Source organism: Schistocerca piceifrons, chromosome 4, assembly GCF_021461385.2.
Source record: "Schistocerca piceifrons isolate TAMUIC-IGC-003096 chromosome 4, iqSchPice1.1, whole genome shotgun sequence".
Taxonomy (NCBI): domain Eukaryota; kingdom Metazoa; phylum Arthropoda; class Insecta; order Orthoptera; family Acrididae; genus Schistocerca; species Schistocerca piceifrons.
Genome location: NC_060141.1, coordinates 555794893 through 555821513, shown reverse-complemented (window position 1 = coordinate 555821513; position 26621 = coordinate 555794893). Strand labels below are relative to the sequence as shown.

Sequence of the window (26621 nt, the reverse complement as noted above, 5' to 3'; positions counted from 1 at the left end):
GTCTGGAAAATATCGAGTCGAGAGTTATACGGGAAAATATTCTTATATCTCCGACTGTGGACCTCTTCTACTTCAAGCTTTTTGCTTTCCATATTTTGGTAAGAGGTAATACGGAACAAAACAAGAGATAACTGTTTAGTAAATATGCACTCTAAAATGCATACTATAAGAGCTATGAACACTTATTTAGTTGAAGAGATGTGTTGCGCAGTAGCAAAGATAAACAAGTGCTTATAGTTGTCAAGATATGATCTTTAGAGCCCATGTTTACTGGACATTTTATTCTAGTTTTAGTCCATACTACTACATCTCAAAATATGGAAAGCAAAGAGGCTGTAGTAGAATGGAGCCACTGTCAAAGGTATCAGAACTATTTTCGCTTATAACTTTTGACTCGGTTATTTCCGGACCAGGGTCCCTTACCTCAAATTGGTGCATCTCTGAAAGTTTGTAACATTATCACGGAATCACTCTGTATATCAGAAAGTAAATACAAGACACACACTGAAGATCTCACAGAAAAAAATGGCTCTGAGCACTATGGCACTTAACATTGATGGTCATCAGTCCCCTAGAACGTAGAACTACTTAAACCTAACTGACCTAAGGACATCACACAACACGCAGTCATCATGAGGCAGAGAAAATCCCTGACCCCGCCGGGAATCGAACCCGGGAACCCGGGCGCGGGAAGCGAGAACGCTATCGCACGACCACGAGCAGCGGACGAAGGTCTGACCGTAATGAACTTCTTGTAAAATATGTATATCTATCTCTTGGCATTATAGGTTGCCTCATGTATCTCGCCAGCAAATATCCTTTTCGAATGACGTAGTAGCGCCGAAAAAGTGTCCTTTTCCTAGTTAATTTTAGAGCCACCCCATGTGTTCTTAATTTTAATATTTGGCAGTCGTTTTTGGGGCCCATCTATTCCAAAAGAGTTCAAGTTTGATTTATTAGTTTTTGTGAAGTAAATTTTAAATTGTTTGTGTTTTTAAATTGTTAAAGTTCTGGTTGCGAGGTTTGTAGCGCAAATAAAATGGTTGGAAAAATGCTGTTGGTGACGAGCAAACCCACTCTTATATTCCCCTTCCTACCTAGCCGGTCTGTTAAATAATGGTTAGTATCTTTGGTAACCTTGTAAGCCTATTGCAAAGACATTACAGAGAACAGGATTACTCTGAAACTTCCGACAGCTCACGTTGCACCTACAAGTTAAGAATAATTTTATTTCCTCCAACATACAGTGCGCATAATGACCACGAGGATAAAATAGAGAAATTTCTTGGGATAGCTTAATTCGACTGTTTCTGTGGGTGTCCACCAGGGACCTGCTCCTTTGCTTTTTTCTTCATCATAATAATGGGCACAGTCAGCAGAGTTCTTCAGAAATTAGGGCCTTGAACACTACTATATGCTGACGATGTTGTACTGGTTGCTGAACGTAAGGACGCCTTCAACGGCAAGTCAAAGCATGGAAAAACTGCCGTGGACATTTCGACTATTGTAACATTTTATCGCTAATTGACCTGGTGCAAACCATAATGTCATGGTCATGGTCATCAGTCCCCTAGTACTTACAAGGGAACCTCCCCATCGCACCACCCTCAGATTTAGTTATAAGTTGGCACAGTGGATAGGCCTTGAAAAACTGAACACAGATCAATCGAGAAAACAGGAAGAAGTTGTGTGGAACTACGAAAAAATAAGCAAAATATACAAACTGAGTAGTCCATGCGCAAGATAAGCAACATCAAGGGTAGTGTGAAATCCGGAGCGCCGTGGTACCGTGGTTAGCGTGAGCAGCTGCGGAACGAGAGGTCCTTGGTTCAAGTCTTCCTTCAAGCGAAAATTTTAATTTTTATTTTCAGACAATTATCAAAGTTCAGGCACTCAGACATAATAAACTCCGCTCTCCAAAATTCCAGGACATGTTCAGATTAGCTTGGACATATGCAGGATTTGACGGTCTACACACGGAAAAATTTGAAAACGTTAAAAACATATGTTTTGACAGAGGACAGGGAAAAGTGTGCGACTGTGAAACTGTTGGATTCATTTGTTGCAGTTTATGTGACAAATTCTTATGTTTTCATCACTTTTTTGGGAGTAACTATCACATCCACAAGAAAACCTAAATTGGGCAACGTAGAAGAATCTTTTTACCCATTCGCCAAGTGTACAAGTTAGGTGAGTCGACAACATATGCCTGTCATGTGACGCACATGCCGTCACCTGTGTCGTATAGAATATATCAGACGTGTTTTCATCTGGAGGGTCAGGGATTTTCTCTGCCTCGTGATGACTGGGTGTTGTGTGATGTCCTTAGGTTAGTTAGGTTTAAGTAGTTCTAAGTTCTAGGACTGATGACCATAGATGTTAAGTCCCATAGTGCTCAGAGCCATTTTTCCTGTGGAGGAATCGGTTGACCTATGACCTTGCGATCAAATGTTTTCGGTTCCCATTGGAGAGGCACGTCCTTTCGTCTACTAATCGCACGGTTTTGCGGTGCGGTCGCAAAACACAGACACTAAACTTATTACAGTGAACAGAGACGTCAATGAACGAATGGGCAGATCATAACTTTGCGAAAATAAAGAAAAACTTTTCGCTCGAGGGGAGACTTGAACCAAGGACCTCTCGTTCCGCAGCTGCTCACGCTAACCACGGGACCACGGCGCTCCTGAGCTCAGACTATCCTTAATGTTGCCTATCTTCGCATGGACTACTCAGTTTGTATATTTTACTTATTTTTTCATAGTTCCACTCAACTTCTTCCTGTTTTCTCGATTGATCTGTGTTCAGTTTTTCAAGGCCTATCCACTGTGCCAACTTATAACTAAATCTGAGGGTGGTGCGATGGGGAGGTTCCCTTGTTAGAACTACTTAAACCTAACTAACCTAAGGACATCACACACATCCATGTTCGAGGCAGGATTCGAAGCTGCGACCGTCGCGGTCGCGCGGTTACAGAGTGTAGCGCCTACAACCGCTCGGCCACTCCGGCCGGCACTGAATACCTGTTAACGGATACAAATAATATTATTGCGTGTCGTATTGCGTCGTAGTAGCGAGCTAAGGACTGGCTGTTCACGTGGAGGCACTGTTTCCACGTCTGATTGGTTTACCATAACATGGCGTTATATGGTATCGTGGCTTTTCCTGGCCTCTGATTGGCCAAAATTAAAGCACAGCTTCACAGCCGCCGCAGCTGAGAGCGGTCATGAGACAGGCGCTACTGTTCATGGCCTGAGCAGAACTGTGTTTACTGCTCAGGATATTTAATTGTATTGTTTTGTGATTCAACATTAAATTTAATTCGATAAGTTGATGGCTCCCATTCCGATCAGCCAAACAGAGCAGTCATATATATGAAGATACGACATTGTGCTTTCACTTGGAAGTGTGTAGTAGCTGGTGGCTCTGAGCACTATGGGACTTAACTTCTGAGGTCATCAGTCCCCTAGAACTTAGAACTACTTAAACCTAACTAACCTAAGGACGTCACACACATCCATGCCCGAGGCAGGATTCGAACCTGCGACCGTAGCGGTCGCGCGGTTCCAGACTGTAGCGCCTAGAACCGCTCGGCCACTCTGCCCGGCAGTAGCAGCTGGTATTGGTGATTGTATCAGCAGTCGTCGAAAATGTTGCATGAACCATTGTAACTGTTGAATAAATTCCGGTACCCCTTAAAATTAATATACTCATTACTGGAAAGGAGACTTGCACATTCATCTAACAGTTTCACAGAGCCAAATCATCAACGGAACCACGTCTTTTAATGATCTTCTACGAGGGAGACTCAGCTGACGCAAGATGAATTATCATAATTTTGGCGACCATCTGCCAGACGCATAAATGTGAATTGCAGAGAAGTCATGTGGATATTGATGTTCATGATGTGTACACATCCACCTACAACTCTCGCATGATCTGTTAGGTTGTTACAACCAGCCACACTGTCACGTCCATTTACTGAGGTATTGCACTACACTTCAATATGAAGGAGACTGAATACCTTTAAACAGATACAAATAATACGGATTATATCAAGATCGGCGAGCTAGATAAGACAAATATCTTGAAGTATCATGACTCAAAAACTCGATCGCACATTTGTGGTTGGAGTAGAGAGCGGAGAGTTGTCGGTGTCTGATGCAGCAGAAAATGTCTTCGGAGCAGTATCCACTGTCTAGGACAGGCCTGCTCACATCGGGCATTCCGGCTAGTGGGCGCCGGCTTAGTACACGGGCAGCTAGCGCGCCGGGTAGTCGCGTGTTGTGCCTTCGCTGCGTAAACAAACCTATTGGCTCGCTGCCGTGCCAGCTGGGGCTATGAATAAGGACTCAGCTGACAAGAGACCAAGTTCTAGTGCAAACAGCGCGCAACAAAAATCCCAATGGGAATTGCAGTGGTCTTTGTGCATACTGGAAAACGTGCTGCATGTTGGATATGTCGGCATTCTGTTATGCCAAAAAAATATAACGTTCAGCGACACTGCAATTCAAAACTTGTGACGTGTATAATAGTGTTCATGGAGACGAGCGTCTGCAATTGATTGCAAAGTTAAAAGAATCCTTCAGCAATGAGGTAAGCTCGGTTATCTCAATTAATCTTACATCAACTAAATGATTCAAATGGCTCTGAGCACTATGGGACTTAACTTCTGAGGTCATCAGTCCCCTATAACTTAGAACTACCTAAACCTAACTAACCTAAGGATATCACACACATCCATGCCCGAGGCAGGATTCGAACCTGCGACCGGAGCAGTTGCGCGGTTCCAGACTGTAGCGCCTAGAACCGCTCGACCACTTCGGCCGGCCGAGCTGAAGGATTGCGCATTTAATTGCTCGGGAACTTCGACCATTCTCCACCGGGCCGTTTGTAAAAGAATGCCTCGACATTGCTAGTGAATCTGTACGTCCTCTAAGCAGAGCACAATTTCATGCAATTTTTCTGCCTCGCCGTATAGAAGACCTTGGTCCAGGTGTTGAATGACAGCTAACGATGAGAGGGCAAAAATTCTTTGCATATTCTCTGTGCCTTGATGGGAGTAACGACGTCATTGATACAGCACAATTGCCTATATTCGTCGGAGGGGTGGATATAGATTAAAATATCGCGGTGAAGATATATTTAGTCCTGTTCAACATGATGTTACGAAATTGAGTATGCCCTTAAATAAGCTCGTTTTCGTTGCCACTTATGGAGCCCCCGATATGGCTGGGACGTCTAAAAACAAAGCTGATCCCAGGACAGCAATTTCACTCAGTGCATTGTATAATTAATCAAGAGGCAAAAAAATGGCTCTGAGCACTATGGGACTCAACTTCTGAGGTCATCAGCCCCCTAGAACTTAGAACTACTTAAACTTAACTAACCTAAGGACATCACACACATCCATGCCCGAGGCAGGACTCGAACCTGCGACCGTAGCGGTCGTGCGGTTCCAGACTGTAGCGTCTAGAATCAAGAGTCACTTTGTGCCAAGGCAGTGCAGCTTGACAGGGCTATGAATGTCGTAGTTAGGACTATGAATTCCATACGGTCTGCAGCATTGAATCACAGACAGGTTCGAGAGTTAATGGATTCACTGGAACCTGAGTTCAATGATATACCCTATCTTTGTCAGTTAAGATGGCGTAAAACCTTTGAACATTTCCTCCTTTAGCTTGAAGAGGTAAATCTTTTTATGGATGTGAAAGGAAGGTCGGTACCTGAGCTTTCTGACCCTCAGTGAGTTTTTAACTTAGCATTTGTTACCGACATAACGAATCATTTGAACAGTATTAATGCTTCGTTGTCAGTTAAATGTACCTCTGTTTTCTAAAATTCGCGCAATGCGAGTGAAATTGGAGATATGGAGAGGTCTGTTCCGTGACAGTATTTCACGCATTTTCCGAATGTATCGCGGTTCGCAGTCAACATTAGTAATGACCTTGTTGCGTCACTTGTTCAGTCTTCCGATAATTTGGATGCAGCATTCGCAAAACGATTCGAGGATTTTAGGTCACTTGAGGCAGATTTTGATATCTTCATGTCACCATGCTCGGTGGACGTCAGAAGTGTGTCCGCAGAGGTACAATGAGAATTGATAGATCTGCAATGTGACCGCATCATTAAGGAAAAGTTTAGAATGGCGAATGACATCATTCAGTTCTATTCTTGGCTTCCACGGGATAGATTTCGTCAACTACATGCGAAAGCAGCAGCCATATTTTTGGTTCTACTTATTCATGTGAACCACTTTTCTCAGCCTTAAAGCCGTGCTAAAAGAAACATAGATCGCAAATAACAGATAGCCATCTGAGTGTCCTCCAGACAATCCCTCGCTTGTAGAAAAACACCGGAATATATGGATCAAAATATACGCAGGGTGGTCCATTGATAGTGACCGGGCCAAATATCTCACGAAATAAACACCAAACTAAAAATCTGCAAAGGACGAAACTCGTCTAGCTTGAAGAGGGAAACCAGATGGCGCTATGGCTGGCCCGCTGGATGGCGCTGCCATACGCCAAACGGATATCAACTGGGTTTTTAAAATAGGAACCCCCATTTTTTATTACATATTAGTGCAGTACGTAAACATATATGAATGTTTTAGTTGGACCACTTCGTTTGCTTCATGATACATTACCCGTGTTAAAATAGACCGTTTACCAATTGCGGAAAAGGTCGATATCGTGTTGATGTATGGCTATTGTGATCAAAATGCCAGACGGACGTGTGCTATGTATCCTGGACGACATCATCCAAGTGTCCGGACCGTTCACCGGATAGTTACGTTATTTAAGGAAACAGGAAGTGTTCAGCCACATGTGAAACGTCAACCACGACCTGCAACAAATTATGATGCCCAAGTAGGTGTTCTAGCTACTGTCGCGGCTAATCCGCACATCAGTAGCAGACAAACTGCGCGAGAATCGGGACTCTCAAAAACATCGATGTTGAGAATGGTGCATCAACATCGATTGCACCCGTACCATATTTCTATGCACCAGGAATTGCATGGCGACGACTTTGAACGTCTTGTACAGTGCTGGCACTGGGCACAAGAGAAATTACGGGACGATGACAGATTTTCTGCACACGTTCTATTTAGCGACGAAGCGTCATTCACCGACAGCGATAACGTAAACCGGCATAACATGCACTATTGGGCAACGGAAAATCCACGATGGTTGCCACAAGTGGAACATCAGCGACCTTGGCGGGTTAATGTTCGGTGCGGCTTTATGGGAGGAAGAATAATTGGCCCCCATTTTATCGATGGCAATCTAAATGGTGCAATATATGCTGATTTCCTACGTAATGTTCTACCGATGTTACTACAAGATGTTTCACTGCATGACAGAATGGCGATGTTCTTCCAACATGATGGATGTCTGGCACATAGCTCGCGTGCTGTTGAAGCGGTATTGAATAGCATATTTCATGACAGGTGGATTGGTCGTCGAAGCACCATACCGTGACCCGCACGTTCACCGGATCTGACGCCCCCGGATTTCTTTCTGTGGGGAAAGTTGAAGGACATTTGCTATCGTGATCCACCGACAACGCCTGACAACAAGCATCAGCGCATTGTCAATGCATGTGCGAACATTTCGGAAGGCGAAATACTCGCTGTTGAGAGGAATGTCGTTACACGTATTGCCAAATGCATTGAGGTTGACGGTCATCATTTTGAGCATTTATTGCATTAATGTGGTATTTACAGGTAATCAGGCTCTAACAACATGCGTTCTCAGAAATTATAAGTTCACGAAGGTACATGTATCACATTGGAACAACCGAAATAAAATGTTCAAACGTACCTACGTTCTGTGTTTTAATTTAAAAAACCTACCTGTTACCAACTGTCCGTCTAAATTTGTGAGCCATATGTTTGTGACTATTACAGCGCCATCTACCACAAAGCGAAAAAAGTGGTCCAACTAAAACATTCATATTTCTTTACGTACTACACTAATATGTAATAAAAATGGGGGTTCCTATTTAAAAAAACGCTGTTGATATCCGTTTGACCTATAGCAGCGCTATCTAGCGGGCCAACCATAGCGCCATCTGGTTTCCCCCTTCAAGCTAGACGAGTTTCGTTCTTTGTAGTTTTTTCGTTTGATGCTTATTTCGTGAAATAATTGGCCCGGTCACTGTCAATGGACCACCCTGTATATAAATGTAATATAGCAGTGTCTGCATTTTTGTATGAAATGTGATTATACATTTTAAGTAACAAAATAGTATTGTGTCCATTATAATTATCCGGGCCGTTATGCCGTGGTCGGTTGATAAATTTCGTCTCAATTCGAAACGTTTCGTCTCCGACTGCGGGAGACATCTTCAAGGGGGTCCGTAGCTCGATGGAAGGTCCAACACACCCACTGGCTCGCTACTGACTGCCGCTAAATTCCGTGTCCGCGCCCTCCCGCGCCGCGGCGTGACGTCACGTGTTTTGAAAACGTCAGTGCAATTGGCCGCTGTCCGTCGCCGTCGATCGCCGTTGCCGTCACCCAGTAGTGGACGGGTGGTACACATCTTCTTTAACACCGGCATCCATTTACCGTTTAATTTCACGCCCTCCTCCTTTCGGTTGAAATTATTTGGGTGTTTAGCGATTTCGATTGCCTCCCTGTAGAGCCTTTCGTAGTATCTGCTTGTGGCCGCTAGTACTTGCGTATCCTCGAAACGAATATTGTGGTTCCCTGGCTGGAAAGCATGCTCCGCAACAGCTGATCGTTCCGTTTCTCCTCTTCTACAATTTCCCTTATGCTCTTCCAAACGTTTAGAAACAGTTCTTTTAGTTGTACCCACATAAACATCACCACAGCTGCATGGGATCCTATACACTCCAGCTTTTTCCAAAGGTTTGCGAGCGTGCTTGGCAGGCTTAAGGTATTCCTGTATCTTCCTGATGGGCTTGTAAATTACGGTAATATTCCGCTTCGTCAAGATCCTCCCTATTCTTTCCGTTACATTTTTAACAAACGGCAGGAAAACCTTAGATTTTGCAGTAGCCTGTACGTCAGTATGATTTCTGCGTGGCTGCCTCAACGCACGTTTTATTTCGGCGGACGAATATCCGTTCTTCGTTAGTGCATTGTGGAGATGTTCCATCTCAGCGTCGAGCAACTCAGGTTCACAAATATTTCTAGCTCTGTCCGCTAACGTCTTGATAACACCCCGCTTCTGTTGTGGGTGGTGGTTCGAATCCCGGTGCAAACAACGGTCCGTGTGCGTGGGTTTGCGGTACACTGAGTGGCCCAATCTACCATTTTCGTTTCTAAAAACAAGCACATCGAGGAAATGTAATTTGCCGTCTACCTCCTCCTTCATTGTAAACTGAATTCTCGAGTTTATGCTGTTTAGATGTTCGTGGAACCGGTTTAGTTCCTCCCTACCATGTCTCCACAGCACAAACGTGTCATCCACGTATCGGAACCATACATTTGGTTTTTTGCTGGCAGTACCTAAGGCCTTTTCTTCGAATTTCTCCATAAAGAAGTTTGCAATTGCGGGACTTAGGGGGCTTCCCATAGCCACGCCATCCGTTTGCTCATAAAACTGTTCATTCCACTTGAAGTATGTGGTCGTCAAACAACACTTAAACAGTTCTGAAATATCGGCAGGAAAAATTCGATCCAGCTGTTCCAATAGATCATTAAGTGGAACCATGGTAAAGAGCGATACCACATCGAAGATGACCAATGTGTCCTCCGGCTGGACCACTATGCCATTCAATCTGCTGATGAAATGTGTCGAATTCTTTATATAATAGTAGTACATTTCAGCTGCTGTCACCGAGCGAGGTGGCGCAGTGGTTAGCACATTGGACTCGCATTCGGGAGGACGACGGTTCAATCCCGTCTCCGGCCATCCTGATTTAGGTTTTCCGTGATTTCCCTAAATCGTTTCAGGCAAATGCCGGGATGGTTCCTTTGAAAGGGCACGGCCGATTTCCTTCCCAATCCTTCCCTAACCCGAGCTTGCACTCCGTCTCTAATGACCTCGTTGTCGACGGGACGTTAAACACTAACCACCACCACCACCATCAGCTGCTGTCAATGAATTCTTATCACCACAGGATTGTATCTAATGTCCAGAATGTACTTAACTTAATGTGACCTAGAACAGCACACACACACGCCTGAGAGAGGACTCAGTAACCCCGCTCCCCGTAACGCGCTGCGTTCCACCGCGCGGCGATGGCAGCCGGCCGCTATCCCGCTTCGTCTCGCTACACTGTGACGTATGTCTGCTGGGTGAGTACCCGCAGTTACGTCATGTCTGCCAGGCTGCGCCGGGCTAGGGGAAACGTGCGCCCGTCTGACCACCTTTGGTCTAGGACGACGAAAATGCTGACACCGCTTGTAAATATTCTGCGTGGGATAGTCAGAATGTCGCCAGTTCAGGATTCCTTTTTTGGTGTTATCCTAACTGCTACTGATGAAACGGTATACGGTAACATACAGTGAAGCGTCAAAGAAACCGGTATAGGCATGTGCGTATTTGAATACAGAGATATGTAAACAGGTAGAATATGGCGCTGCGTACCGGGTGATCAAATACTCAGTATAAATTTGAAAACTTAATAAACCACCGAATAATGTAGATAGAGACGTAAAAATTGACACACATGCTTGGAATGACATGGGGTTTTATTAGAAGTCAGCGCTCGTGCAGTCGCACGTTGCACCGGCATTCCATACACTACTGTTTGGTTGGCACTGAGGCGTACCCTCCGATGCTGTCCGTACAAAATCCATCGGCATCATGAACTGTTACCTGGCGATTTAGTGAAGCGGAGGGCATTTGCGGTGTGGGCGTTCCAAAAGATGGCGGAAGATGACGATTGGTTGATTACCGTGTTGTGGACCGACGAAGCTCATTTCACGCTCCGAGGGTCTGTCAACGCCCACAACTGCAGAATTTGGACTACCGAAAATCCTAGAACTGTCGTGGAAACTCCATTGCACGACGAGAAAGTCACGGTATGGGTTGGATTTACCACATCTACCGTTATCGGGCCTTTTTTCTTCGAGGAAATGCGTGATTCTGGTTTTGTAACTGCTACCGTAATGGGTGAGAGGTACGCCGATGTGTTACAGAGTCGCATCATCCCCAGCCTGGGTGATAAACACCTGCTGGAACGTACGAAGTTTATGCAGGATGGCGCTCCACCCCATATTGCTAGACGCGTGAAAGATCTCTTGCGCGCGTCGTTTGGTGATGATCGCGTGCTCAGCCGCCACTTTCGTCATGCTTGGCCTCCCAGGTCGCCAGACCTCAGTCCGTGCGATTGTTGGCTTTGGGGTTACGTGAAGTCGCAAGTGTATCGTGATCGACCGACATCTCTAGGGATGCTGAAAGACAACATTCGACACCAATGCCTCACCATAACTCCGGACGTACTTTACAGTGCTGTTCACATTCTTCCTCGACTACAGATATTGTTGAGGAATGATGGTGGACATATTGAGGATTTCCTGGAAAGAACATCATCTTTGCTTTGTCTTACTTTGTTGTGCTAATTATTGCTATTCTGATGAGATGAAGCGCCATTTGTCGGACATTTTTTGAACTTTTGTATTTTTTTTGGTTCTAATAAAACCTCATGTCGTTCCAAGTATGTGGATCAATTTGTACCTCTCATCTACATTATTCCGTGATTTATTCAGTTTTCAAATTTATATTGACTTTTTGATCACCCGCTAAGACAAGTGTCTGGCGCAGTTGTTAGATCCGTTACTGCTGTTACAATGGCACATTACCAAGATTTAAGTGAGTCTGAACATAGTGTTACAGTCGGTGCACGAGAAATGGGACACAGCATCTCCGAGGTAGCGATGAAGTAGAGATTTTCCCGTACGACCATTTCACGAGTGTACCGTGAATATCAGGAATATGGTAAAACATAAAATCTCCGACATCGCTGCGGCCGCAAAAAGATCCTGTAAGAACGGGACCAACGACGACTGAAGAGAATCGTTCAATGTGACAGAAGCGCAACTCTTCCGCAAATTGCTGCAGATTTCAATGCTGGGGCATCAACAAGTCTCAGCGTGCGAACCATTCAACGAAATTTCAAATAACTTCCGGGAATTCAGCCAGGTAACACTTTCAGCGATCGCCGATATTTCGGCGGGAGAACACCCCGCCATTTTCAAGGCAAACTGCAACGGACAAGCGGCGTACATGCAAATTTAATACCTCGGTTCTCGGACAGAAGCAGGAAAGATAACACACACACAACACACACTGAACACTAGTGCCACCAAAGATGACCAAAGTCAGAGCTATCGATAGTGAGACTATGAATTCGCAGGCGAGGCAGCATTGACTCTGTTTTTTGACAAGGGAGAGAGCCGGATTCCAAACAGAGTTTAAACAGAAACCTCCATCCCTGTTAACGAGGTTGCTCGCTAATTTAATCTCAACTGCCTCCCTAATGACACTGTCCCAATAGCTGGACGTGCATGCCAATATCTCGGTGTTATTATATAACATGGGGTGACCAGTATCCAAGCAATGTTCGGCAATAGCAGATCTATTTGGCTGCTGTAATCGTGTGTGCTGTTTATGCTCAGTACATCTGTCCTCCACGGTCCTGATAGTTTGACCAATATATGCCATGCCGCAGCTACAAGGAATACGATATACACCCGCCTTACGCAGTCCAAGATCATCCTTAACGGAGCTCAAAAGTGCTCTAATTTTAGATGGAGGTCGGAAAACACATTTCACATCGTATTTCAGTACAATATGTGTGTGAGTGTGTGTGTGTTATCTTTCCTGCTTCTGTCGGAGAACCGAGGTATTAAATTTGCATGTACGCCGCCTGTCCGTTGCAGTTTGCCTTGAAAATGGCGGGGTGTTCTCCCGCCGAAATATCGGCGGTCGCTGAAAGTGTTACCTGGCTGAATTCCCGGAAGTTATTTGAAATTTGTATACGCCAGGAGAAACTCAGGTCTCACATTCAACGAAACGTCATCGATATGGGTTTTCGGAGTCGAAGGCCCACTATTGTACCCTTGATGACTGCACGACACAAAGCTTTAAGCCTCGCCTGGGCCCGTCAACACCGACATTGGACTGTTGATGATTGGAAACATGTTGCTTGGTCGGACGAGTCTCGTTTCAAATTATATCGAGCGGATGGACGTGTACAAGTATGGAGACAACCTCATGTATCCATGGACCCTGCATGTCGGCAGGGGACTTTTTCAGCTGATGGAGGCTCTGTAATACTGTATGGCGTGTGCAGTTAGGGTGACACGTGACCCTGTTACGTTTAGATAGGACACTGACAGGTGACACGTACCTAAGCACCCTGTCTGATCACCTGGATCCATTCAAGTCCACTGTGCATTCCGACGGACTTGGGCAATTCCAGCAGTATAATGCGTTTCCGCACACGACCAGAATTGCTACATTATAGCTCCAGGAACGCTCTTATGAGTTTAAACATTTCGCTGGGCACCAAACTCTCCAGACATGAACATTATTGAGCATATATGGGATGCCTTGCAAAGTGCTGTTCAGAAGAGATCTCCACTCCCTCGTACTCTTACGGGCTTATGGACAGCCCTGCCAGATTCATGGTGTCAGTTCCCTCCAGCACATCAGTCGAGTCCCTGCCACGTCGTCTTGCGGCACTTCTGCGTGATCGCGGAGGCCCTACACTGTATTAGGCAGGTGTGTCTGTTTCTTTGGCTCTTCGATGTATAACCATAATTTATTCAGAAAATACACTTTGAAAGAGACGCTGGTAACATAAGCAAATTACAAACATGAAAGACACCAGATAGGTACAGATATAACTTTACATCACACTCCACAATGCACTTAGCCGAGTCGACATTATCGTTGCCACAATAGCTGCCTCCCTTTGAAAAACTGTACAGATGACATCTAGAACGAATGACGTGTCCTTCCCGAGTGCTTTGAGAAAGTCGACCAGAACGTGCCCTTGGTAGGCTGCTGGGTTATTTCAGTATGAATGGAGGGTGGAAGAAGCGAATGACCAACACAGAGCCCAAGAATGTTCATAGGAATCTCGGTCATCTGGGTGACATTGCCCTGCCACTGTCTGTCTGCACGATAGCGTGGTTCGCTAGGAGCATCCAGGTCTTGCACCTGATCGATCTGCCTACGCGAGTCATTGCAGAAGTATGTTGGATGTAGTACGGAAGGGGGCGTGGTCGCTATATCTTGTTGCTGTGCTGGTCCCAATGCCAAAGAAATCCTCTTGCGCTCATTTGTCGAACTGTCGAGGAAAGCAGGCTGAAGTCGCGCAGTGGATACAGTGCCATGCAAGGGGACCTTGCGGATGAGGAAGGTGTTCGTGACTATTTACATTGCTTCATACAGGCCGGAATATGGAGGAATAAGAAGCGGAAGTACAGTCATAATGCAGCCAAACGTGTTGAGATTTTCAAATCTTTGAAAATAAAACGTTGATGTTGTCCGTGGCTTTGCGGGCTATGAAGCCGAAGTTCTTGTATGAATAACTCAAGCTTTTGTAGAAAATCTGTTGGTCACAGACCGGCCGAGATGGAAGTATTGTTGGGATGATAAGGTCACCAAGAACACGCAACCGTTCGCTGAATACCAACGGCTCTGGTGAGCAAGACATATCAACCTTTATGCCCGTCCGTAGGCGGAGCAGTACCAATGGCAACGAATTGATCCAAGCATCTTATGGCACATGGTAATAGACTACAGGGACCTGTGCATGTGCTCCACCATGCTGTCATTGTTAGGGTGATAGCTTTCCTGTCTTGCCCCTACTATTTGTCCAACCATTACATTCTTATCGTCTCAAGTGTTTACCTCGCTGCGGGTTTTGAACACGTACATTATACGTTGAATACAATTGTAAATGGAATGGTATTCGTCATTCCAACGTTTCCTAATTAATTACAAAGTACGCCTTAGGCTATATGGTAAATAAAAATACACAAATCGTGCAAAGTCAGTATCTTGCTATGCTTTAACGACTGACTATGGGAAATATGGTATTTACTGTATAATATAGATTACCAGGAATTATCTGACTCAATAGTACGTTTCATGTGTTTTATTTCACATGGTTCGCTAGTATCGGCGACAAACGTCTAGGCAAGGTTGGTCATTGGAGTCAATGGAAGGCGCTGTAAATGCTGTTTATAGAAGGTCATATGGGTTCTTTCAGGGCTACTCGACAGTTCAACGTGCCGCAGCCAACGATTGAACGAAATGTGGCAAATAAACGTGCTAAACCTGGCTATACAGATGTGAAAAGGTTAGGACCAATCACTAGTGTCTTTAACCCAGAAAAAGAGGCAGAACTTAAAGACTACTTAACACAGATGGAAGGACAGTATTTTGGCCTAACACTTAAAGAACTTTGTGAACTTGCTTTTCAGCTAGCTCAACGAAACAACATCAAACATCCATTTAATACTGCAGCCAAATCTGCTGGAAGAGATTGGTTAAATGGGTTTCTTGCACGAAATTCTACCTTAACAATACGAAAACAAGAGGTCACATCAATCGCACAAACAATGGGGTTTAATCGAGTTGCTGTAGATCGGTTTTTCGATCTGTTAGAAGGTCAATTAGACACATTCACGTTTACGGGAGACAAATTGGTTCAAATGGCTCTGAGCACTATGGGACTTAACTGCAGTGGTCATCAGTCCCCTAGAACTTAGAACTACTTAAACCTAACTAACCTAAGGACATCACACACATCCATACCCGACGCAGGATTCGAACCTGCGACCGTAGCGGTCGCACGGTTCCAGACTGTAGCGCCTAGAACCGGTGGGGCACTCCGGCAGGCTTACGGGAAACAAAATTTTCAATTGCGAAGAGACTGGTTTAACAGTCATTCCAAAAGGTCACACAAAGGTGGTTGCTTTGAAAGGGCGCAGACAGGTGGGAGCAGTTACTTCAGCAGAAAGAGGCTAGACTGTGACTGCAGAAATCTGTGTTTCAGCGTCGGGGTGCTACGTACCACCTATGTTAATTTATCCTCGTAAACGAATGCAACAAGCGTTTGAGACTGGCCTGCCACCTGGTGCCTAGGCAGCAGTCCAAGAAACTGGTTGGATGACGAAAGAACTATTTTTTACTTGGTTTAAGAAGTTTATTGAATTTACTGGAGCGTCAAAGGAAAGACCAATAATTCTCATATTGGACGGCCACAAAACGCACACCAAGAATTTACAACTGATAGATGTGGCCCGCGAAAATGGGGTTGTCTTGCTGTGTTTGCCACCACAATGCTCACACCATCTTCAACCATTGGACGTGGCATTTATGAAACCTCTCAGTACATTTTACGAAGATAAAGTAAGATCGCGGCTTCGAACCCATCCTGGAAAAGTTATTGCGCTGCATCAGATCGCAAGTTTATTCGGCAAAGCCTTCATTCATTCAGCTACAATGTCCACAGCAGTGAACAGTGAACAGGTTTCGGAAAACAGGCATTTGTCCTGTAAACAGAAATGTGTTTCAAGAAAGTGATTACCTTCCCTGTTCAACTACAGACATTGATCAAGCTCACACATCTGAAGTTACAGAAACGGAAGACCAAATACCAGAGATGTTATCAAGACGTAAAACACCTAATCAATTAACAACTGACGATCAAGCCTCTGTTTCGTCTAACTTTCAGGTTACCAGCCCTGAAATGGTGTCAGCTATTCCAAAGGTGGATAAAAAACCAAAAGGAAACCATCTAACAGGCGTGGAAAACCCGTTGTTTTAACCGAATCTTTTTATAGGAGTGAACTATCTGAAGAAATTAAACGAAAAGGAGTCCCCAAAAGTGCTGCATGTAAACGAAAACTCTTCTCAAAGACGTTTAATAAACCTGGGATACAACCAAAAGGACATAGTGACAACGAAAAAGTGACGAATGTTACTGACTTCTTAACCACCCCTTCATGCTCAAGGGGTAATAAACTGAGGTCGAATGACACCGAGGAAGAGAGTGAAGAATGTTTATACTGCTATGACTTCTCTGAAGGAGGCTGGATACGCTGTATTAGCTCGGACGCTGGGCCGACGACACTTGTGCAAGGATAGAAAGTGATAATGACGAGGCTGTCCACACTCGTGTACTATGTGAAAGTAAGAGGCCTAAATAAAACGTAATAACTGATTCTACAATCCGCAGAACCATGTTTCGAAACCTTATCGTCACATGATTTCGTTATTCTAGTCCTTATTTAAGCTTTAGAGATGAATTCATGCTAGTTCCCCATCTTACCCCGCGTATGGGGCAAGAAGGGGAAATGGTAGTTTATGCTTCAAATCGAGGTATTTCTAACTAAATATAACAAGTTTGCAGGTTTCTTTGCATCCTATTGTAATTCAATGGTTAAGTAAACAAATGATAATCGCCGGCCGCGGTGGTCTAGCGGTTCTAGGCGCTCAGTCCGGAACCGCGAGACTGCTACGGTCGCAGTTTCGAATCCTGCCTCGGGCATGGATGTGTGTGATGTCCTTAGGTTAGTTAGGTTTAAGTAGTTCTAAGTTCTAGGGGACTGATGACCACAGATGTTAAGTCCCATAGTGCTCAGAGCCATTTGAACCAAATGATAATCAAACTTACTTGAATTTGTTTATTTTTGTCCCTTTTGTAAGGGTTTAAAGTTAGCTTCCCCATCTTGCCGCGTTTTCCCCTACGTCTCAGGATATTCTTGGAAAATCGTAGGTTCCGCTGCGGAGGCTTTCGACAAGCGCGTGACTGATGAACCTATCATAGGCCTGTGCATGAAGTAGCCCAGACCTCCGGCGTAGCCGGGGCGCGGAGGAATTTGTGCCGACACAGTTACGCACACGTGACACAGCGGAAGAAATAGTTCTCTGGCATGGAGGACCTCTAGTGGCGCTTGTCCTGCCTTCTGTCGTCCTTGTTGTGAACACATAGTCCATGAAGTCGACGCCTTGTACATATGCAAATCCGTGATGCTTCAGTGTCAGACAGGTTACCGGTCTCTTTAGAAGAAAGGAGAGTACATGGCAGGTAGCTTCCCGCGTGCGACACATTTACTGCGATCCGCATTTGTCGACGTATGAGTTTCGTGGATCTGAAATACGCACGAAAATTTTCATGTCGGCCATGACGGGCCTCGTGCATTCATCACGAACTGGTGTGGGCACTTGACAAGTAAAAAGTTATCCATCTTAGTATTGACCAAACAGCATCACTTTGGATCTGGCATCACTTCGGAAAATTTCAGAAAATCAGCATCTATCATAGATCAGCTGGCATCAGCGATGACAAACCTCCAAGTAGGCTAAAAATTAGGAGAGAGTGTAACGAGATCTCGCGTTCACCGTACGAACTGATGTGTGTATTGTTTGCCGCCGTCAGTATATGATAACTACCCAACGCCGAGTCGGAACACAGATGCCATGGAAAAACACTAATCTCAGAACCCGCATCAACAAAAAAATTGCATCCTGAATTTCCCTCTTTAATAAACAACCTATGTTCGTGTTGTTATTTAAGATCCCGCTAGGAAAACTGCATGGTAGTGCACATTTTCCAGCTTTGCGCCCATACTTTTTGCGGAACCAACACCAATTAGTCTTCTTTGTGCAGCATTTGCATCACAGTTAAGTTCAGTCCTCTATAAACACGAGATTTGCTGGCAGGTGCAGACCTGTGTGAGAATTCGTATGAAGCGCTGCCACCAGAGGCGACTGAGAATGGTATGTGCAATTCAGAGCCGATAGCTTCAGCACTCGATACGCGCGTCTCTGGGACGCACACAGGAAAATGAAGAAACTTCTTCACGAAAATCGTCTTCTAAGTAGCCAGCCATAATGTCAACCTTCTTTGAAAGTTCTAACAAAGGCAGATTACACTAAGTTGACAAAAGTCATGGAATACTTGCTAATATCGGGTCGGACTTCCTTTTGCCCAGCGTAGTGCAGCAACAGCTTGGACTCAAGTCGTTGAAATTCCCCTGCATAAATATTGAGCCTTGCTGTCTCTATAATGTTGTGATCTTCAGTTTAGAGAATGGTTTGATGCAGTTCTCCATGCTACCCTATCCTGTGCAAGCTTCTTCATCTCCAAGTACCTACTGCAACCTACATCCTTCTGAATCTGCTTAGTGTATTCACCTCTTGGTCTCCCTCTACGATTTTTACCCTCCACGCTGTCCTCCAATACTAAATTGCTGATCCCTTGATGCCTCAGAACATTTGCTACCAACCGATCGCTTCTTCTAGTCAAGTTGTGGCACAAATTCCTCTTCTCCCCAATTCTATTCAATATCTCCTCATTGGTTACGTGATCTACCCATCTAATCTTCAGCATTCTTCTGTAACATCATTCTTCTGTGCAGCATTCTTCTGTAGCACCTACAGTGGTCCACAACCCCACGACGACTACCGCAGTCCACTTCACCCCTCCGCCGTCCCACACTGAACCACCCTTTCAGGGTTATTTTGCGGTTTGGCCCCCGGTGGACCGCACGGCTAACCGGGCGGGCAGTGTATGTATTACTAACGTGAGTGTTACATAAAATCTAAATTCTGAACATATTCAGTGCAGTAGCGTGTTCAATATAAATAAGGGTTGCAAACCGATTTTCTGTTTGATAATGCGTGGCTACAAGAGCGTAAGAATTATGTACCTAAGCGCATAATACATACAGTCATTTTGTGACTAGTTTGTTATTACATCTCAAATGAAAACTTGTTTCACATCTTTTACTTACTCCACATCCATGATGACCGTTTCATGTAAGATGTATGGAAGGAACATTGTGCTCTTTTTTTTTAATGTGTTTTAAGAATTGTTGTTCCATGGCGTGTTCCATATCCTTGATGATCTCCTCACTATGGATCTATAGAACGGACAGTATATCGAATCTAAACTAAATTTGCGAACCTACAGGCCAAGCTAAATTTCAAATCCTCTCTCTGATCACAATGATCTCCTCAATGCCAACCAGCATGGATCTCGAAAACATCGATCATGTGAAACTCAACTCACATGACATACTGAAAGTATTGGATCAAGCCAATCAGGTAGATGCTGTATTTCTTGATTTCCGAGAAGGATTTGACTCAGCACAGCACCTACGTTTAATGTCAAATTTTTATCATATGGGTCATCAAGTGAAATTTGTGACTGGATTGAGGAGTTTTTGAATGGAGAGTCATCGCCAGATGTGCCCCAGGGAAGTGAGTTAGGACCCTTGCTGTTCATGTTATATATTAATGATCTTCCAGACGTATTAAGAAAACAGTAAAATCACGGTTTTTTTGTGGATGATGCAGTTATCTATAATGAAGTACTATCTAAAAGAAGTTGCATAAATATTCTTGATGAGATTTCAAACTGGTGTTGAGACTGGCAACTTATAAAATTTTGAACTTCACAAAAAGGAAAAACGTAGTATCCTATGACTGTAATAACAATGAGTCAGTGTTAGAATCGACCAATTCATACAACTATCTAGTTGTAACACTTTCTAGGGATATGAAATGGAATGATGACAAAGGTTCAGTTGTGGGTAAAGCAGGTGACAGACTTCAGTTTATTGGTAGAATCCTGTGGAACCGCAATCAGTTTCCAAAAGACATTGCTTACAAAGCACTCGTGCGACCATTTCTAGAATATTGCTCGAGAATATGGGACCCATACCAGATAGGACTAACAGGGGATACTGAATGCATACAGAGAAGGGCAGCACGAGTGGGTGCAAGTTTGTTTAATTCGTGGGAGAGTGTCACAGAGATACTGTAGGAACTGAACTGGGAGACTCTTGAAGATAGACAAACTATCACGAGAAGGTCTATTAACAAAGTTTCAGGAAAGGCATTAAATGATTACTCTATGAATATACTACAACCCCCTACGTATCGCTCACGTAGAAGTCGTGAAGATTAGGCCAATTACTGAAGTACAGAGGAATTCAAACAATCATTCTTCCTGCACTCCATATGTGATTGGAACAGGAAGAAACTCTAATGACTAGTACAATGGGAGGTACCCTCTGCTATGCATCTCACGGTGGTTTGCAGAGTATAAATGTAGATCTAAGTGAACATATGTGACATAATGTTCGGGGCTAGTGAGTGTTGCACACTACCTGATCAAAAGTACCCAGGCGCCCATTAGTGCATATTAACATGCGGTGTGTCCACTTTACGCCTTTATGACGGCTTGGACTCTGCTGGGAGCACATTCAATGAGGTGTACGAATGTCTGTGGAGGAATGGCAGCTCATTCTTCCACAAGAGCCGAAATCAGAGAAGGTAGTGACGTTGGAGGCTGGAGTATAGAGGAAGGCAACGTTCTAACTCATTCCAGAGGTGTTCCATTGGATGGAGGCCGGGACTCTGGACAGGCCAGTCCATTTAAGAGATGTTGTGCACAAACCGTTGTCTTGCAGGTCCTGCTTTACGACACGATGCATTCTCATGCGCATGCAATCACTGTTCACAAACAGTTCGTCTACTGTAGATAGAACACACTTCTGCAAAATATGTTCATGCGCTTCCTCATTTAGCGTTTTCTTAAGCGTGGCATAACTACGAAAAACAAGCCCATACCATAACACCACGTTCTCCGTATTTCACTGCTGACATTACACATGATGACAAGTAACGTTCTCCAGGTTTTCGCTAAACGCAAACCTTTCCATCGGATTGCCGCACGGAATAACTTTCACTATTCCAAATACGAGGGTCACTCCAAAAGAAATGCACACTATTTTTTTTAAAAAAAGATCATCTTTTATTCTACATGTTTGAAAGTTTTACAGTGTGTAGATACATCCTTTAGGAACAATATTTTCATTTTGCGCATATTTTCCATCCCTCTCAACTGCCTTACGCCATCTTGGAACCAGCGCCTGTATACCCGCACGGTAAAATTCTGGACCAACCTGTTGCAGCCACTGTTTGGCTGTCCCACGAAGAAAGTCTTTCAGTTTCCCAAAGAGATGATAGTCACATGGAGCCAGGTCAGGACTATAAGGCTGGTGTTTCAGTGCTGTCCATCCGAGTTTTGTGATCGCTTCCATGGTTTTTGGCCGTGCATTGTCGTGCAACAGCAAAACATCCTGCTTTTGCCGATGTAGTCGAAGACGACTCAGTCGAGCTTGAAGTTCCTTCAGTGTCGTCACACATGCATCAGAATTTATGGTGGTTCCACTTGGCATGATGTCCACAAGCAAGAGTCGTTCGGAATCGAAAAACACCGTAGCCATAACTTTTCCAGCAGAAGGTGTGGTTTTTAATTTTTTTTCTTGGGTGAATTTGCATGATGCCACTCCATTGATAGCCTCTTCGTCTCTGGTGAAAAGTGATGGAGCCATGTTTCATCACCTGTCACAATTCTTCCAAGAAATTGATCTCCACCATTCTCGTACTGTTCCAAAAGTTCGCTGCATACCGTTTTTCTTGTTTCTTTGCGAGCCACTGTCAACATCCTGGGAACCCATCTGACACAAACCTTTTTTAACGCCAACATTTTCAGTATTCTGCAAACACTTCCTTCCCTTATCCCAACGTAGCGTGACAATTCGTTCACTGCGATGCGTCTGTCAGCAGTCACCAATTCGTTAACTCTATGCACATTGTCTGGAGTGTGTGCAGTACAAGGCCTGCTGCTGCCCGCTTTCATCACGTAACCTGCTTCAACCTCTTGTGGATGTTTCCCACTGCCTCGTTTTGACAGCACAGGAATTCTTTGACAGCACGTTGCTTCTGACGAACGTCAAGTGTAGCAGCCATCTTGCTGTGACGGCGCCACTCACGGGAACAGGTTGAACTAAGTTTGAAAACAAGCGGGAAGGATGTAAAACTTTCACACATGCGGAATGAGTTTTCATTTGGAGTGACCCTCGTAATTTGTTTCCAGTCATTCACTGCCCAGCGACGTCACATTTTACAGCGCCGAAAGCTCCCTTGGCATTCTCTACACAGCACAGTCTCTGTGCTAGCTGGACAGCTGGTAGCACTTTAGAACTCAGGAGTGATTCCTTTCTCTGATTTCAAGCGATTTTTTACAACTATCCATTGCAAAACTCGGCGGTATCTGTCTGTAAATACATGAGTTTTGCGTCGTCTAGGTTTAGCTATGGTTGTACCTTCACGATTTCATCACCAGCAGTCGACTTGGGTAGCTTCAGAACGGTTGGAATGTCTTTGATGATTTTGTCACTTAGGTGAAGCCCAGTGACTAGTCCGCGTTCGAAGTCATAGAGCCTTCCTGACCGACCCATTGTACTGTTATCACTTCTCTATGGACTATACAACGTTTCCCGATTCCTCTCGTGACATCTAATGATCAATTCCGCGTTACATAAGGGTGTCCGGATACTTTTGTGAGGATAAAGTATTACTATCGCCCAGATGATGTTACTGTGCAGCGTAGTTGGCTTGTAACCACAGTTGGACGAGATCAGGAGAGTCGACGACGCCCGACCTGCCGTGACCGAGGTGATAGCGGCCGCAGTTCAGCTTACGTGCGTCCTTGGCAGCGGTGATCACGCGACCGCGCTTGTTCCTGCTGTCAGTTGTGTGCCTTTAGCTGCGGTGCTCTGCGTTCCTGCTCGTCTACACTTCCAATGTCAAGGCGGCATTTACCCGAAATGCAGCGTGGATGTCTTTGTAGTTCGTCAGCGTTCACGAATAGACCGTAAGTTCACCAACAGAAAAAGGCTCCTATCGGAGCACAAAGGAGGCGAATATGGTCCTGTTTAAAGGACTCTGAAAACTGGGGTTCCAGCTGCCTCATTCTACCTTCCTCAGCACCTATAAAAATTATAGCAAAAATTTGGCGTATTCGTGCTCTTTTTAACGCGTAGCTTACCTCCCACTCCCGTAAGATGCCCTCTGTGTCAGTCGCCCACACCCACTAGTCCATCTCTGTAAGTCTCTTATACCGATCCACTCCCACTAGCCCATTCTCACCGTGACGTCTCCTGGAAAGCCCTATAAAAATTAAACTAAACCTAAACCAGGCGTGTAACAACAACCGAGTTAGAAAACTGCTGCGGAAGCAAAGGGAACTTCACAGCAAACATAAACATAGCCAAAGCCTTGCAGAGAAACAAAAATTACGCGAAGCGAAATGTAGTGTGAGGAGGGCTATGCGAGAGGCGTTGAATGAATTCGAAAGTAAAGTTCTATGTACTGACTTGGCAGAAAATCCTAAGAAATTTTGGTCTTATGTCAAAGCGGTAGGTGGATCAAAACAAAATGTCAAGACACTCTGTGACCAAAATGGTACTGAAACAGAGGATGACAGACTAAAGGCAGAAATACTAAATGTCTTTTTCCAAAGCTGTTTCACAGAGGAAGACTGCACTGTAGTTCCTTCTCTAGATTGTCGCACATATGACAAAATGGTAGATATCGAAATAGACGACAGAGGGATAGAGAAACAATTAAAATCGCTGAAAAGAGGAAAGGCCGCTGGACCTGATGGGACACCAGTTCTATTTTACACAGAGTACGCGAAGGAACTTGCCCCCCCCCCCCCCCCCCCATCTTGCAGCGGTGTACCGTAGGTCTCTAGAAGAGCGTAGCGTTCCAAAGGATATGAAAAGGGCACAGGTCATCCCCTTTTTCAAGAAGGGACGTCGAACAGATGTGCAGAACTATAGACCTATATCTCTAGCGTCGATCAGTTGTAGAATTTTGGAACACGTATTATGTTCGAGTATAATGACTTATCTGGAGACTAGAAATCTACTCTGTAGGAATCAGCGTGGGTTTCGAAAAAGACGGTCGTGTGAAACGCAACTCGCGCTATTCGTCCACGAGACTCAGAGGGCCATAGGCACGGGTTCACAGGTAGATGCCGTGTTTCTTGACTTCCGCATGGCGTTCGATACAGTTCCCCACAGTCGTTTAATGAACAAAGTAAGAGCATATGGACTATCAGACCAATTGTGTGATTGGATTGAAGAGTTCCTAGATAACAGAACGCAGCGTGTCATTCTCAATGGAGAGAAGTCTTCCGCAGTAAGAGTGATTTCAGGTGTGCCGCAGGGGAGTGTCATAGGACCGTTGCTATTCACAATATACATAAATGACCTTGTGGATGACATCGGAAGTTCACTAAGGCTTTTTGCAGATGATGCTGTGGTGTATCGAGAGGTTGTAACAATGGAAAATTGTACTGAAGTGCAGGAGGATCTGCGGCGAATTGACGCATGGTGCGGGGAATGGCAATTGAATCTCAATGTAGACAAGTGTAATGTGCTGCGAATACATAGAAATATAGATCCCTTATCATTTAGCTACAGAATAGCAGGTCAGCAACTGGAAGCAGTTAATTCGATTAATTATCTGGGAGTACGCATTTAAAATGGAATGATCATATAAAGTTGATCGTGGGTAAAGCAGATGCTAGACTGAGATTCATTGGAAGAATCCTAAGGAAATGCAATCCGAAAACAAAGGAAGTAGGTTACAGTACGCTTGTTCGCCCACTGCTTGAATACTGCTCAGCAGTGTGGGATCCGTACCAGATAGGGTTGATAGAAGAGATAGAGAAGATCCAACGGAGAGCAGTGCGCTTCGTTACAGGATCATTTAGGAATCGCGAAAGCGTTACGGAGATGATAGATAAACTCCAGTGGAAGACTCTGCAGGAGAGACGCTCAGTAGCTCGGTACGGGCTTTTGTTAAAGTTTCGAGAACATACCTTCACCGAAGAGTCAAGCAGTATATAACTCCCTCCTACGTATATCTCACGAAGAGACCATGAGGATAAAATCAGAGAGATTAGAGCCCACACAGAAGCATACCGACAATCCTTCTTTCCACGAACAATACGAGACTGGAATAGAAGGGAGAACCGATAGAGGTACTCAGGGTACCCTCCGCCACACACCGTCAGGTGGCTTGCGGAGTATGGATGTAGATGTAGAAGTGTAAAGAAAGTACGAAACTGGGTATTTCTGTCGCTAAAAATTGTAGCTAATACGACAGATAACTACAATCCCTACAACTCGTTAAGATGATATTTTTTGTGTCAAAAGTGTTAATAAAATATGTATTTTAGTATCAAAGAGTAACTATACAATGTAAAGACATTCTTTGTAATTATGGACATCTTTTCACATTAAGGTCAAAAAAAGACTTTTCTCATTAAGGTCAAAATAAGAATTGGTTCAAAGATCAAATACTACTTGTGTCCCAGCTGGTAAAGAATCAAGTAGCTTAGCTGTTGTGACTTACTAAGCATTTGATTACGTATTTTCTTTACAATATACGGTAAAACAGAGTTTCTCTTGTTCTTATTTAAAACCTCTCCCTCCCTGTGGAAATATTTAAGTGAAAAATAATTGTTTAAAGTGAATTGTGTAGAAAATCGTCCACCTGGCCTTCTTTTGGCGTAATGGCGCACAGGCGGCCATTTCGTGTAATTTAATTAAAATATAAAATATTGGGCTTCATCCTCAAGTTAACATAATAAGTACTTTGAATACTGTTAATAATTTTCAAGAATTAAAATTTGCAAAGTTCATTTTATCAGAATTTTTATGGAATTTCGTGGATAGATTTAACTGCAGTGGGCAACAAGGTTTAGGTTTATTTCACGATATCTATGAGTTTGCAATTAAATGTATTTCTGTCAA

The 26621-nt window shown here is 44.3% G+C and overlaps 1 long non-coding RNA gene across 1 annotated transcript in view; it reads left to right on the top strand.

The window, feature by feature from the left end:
* Positions 1-4263: 4263 nt before the first annotated feature.
* Positions 4264-26621, top strand: part of LOC124796339 — a 105664-nt gene continuing 83306 nt past the window's right edge. Inside the window, exon 1 of the long non-coding RNA XR_007016752.1 lies at positions 4264-4593. This is a non-coding gene — a long non-coding RNA (uncharacterized LOC124796339). The remainder of the gene's footprint in view (positions 4594-26621) is intronic.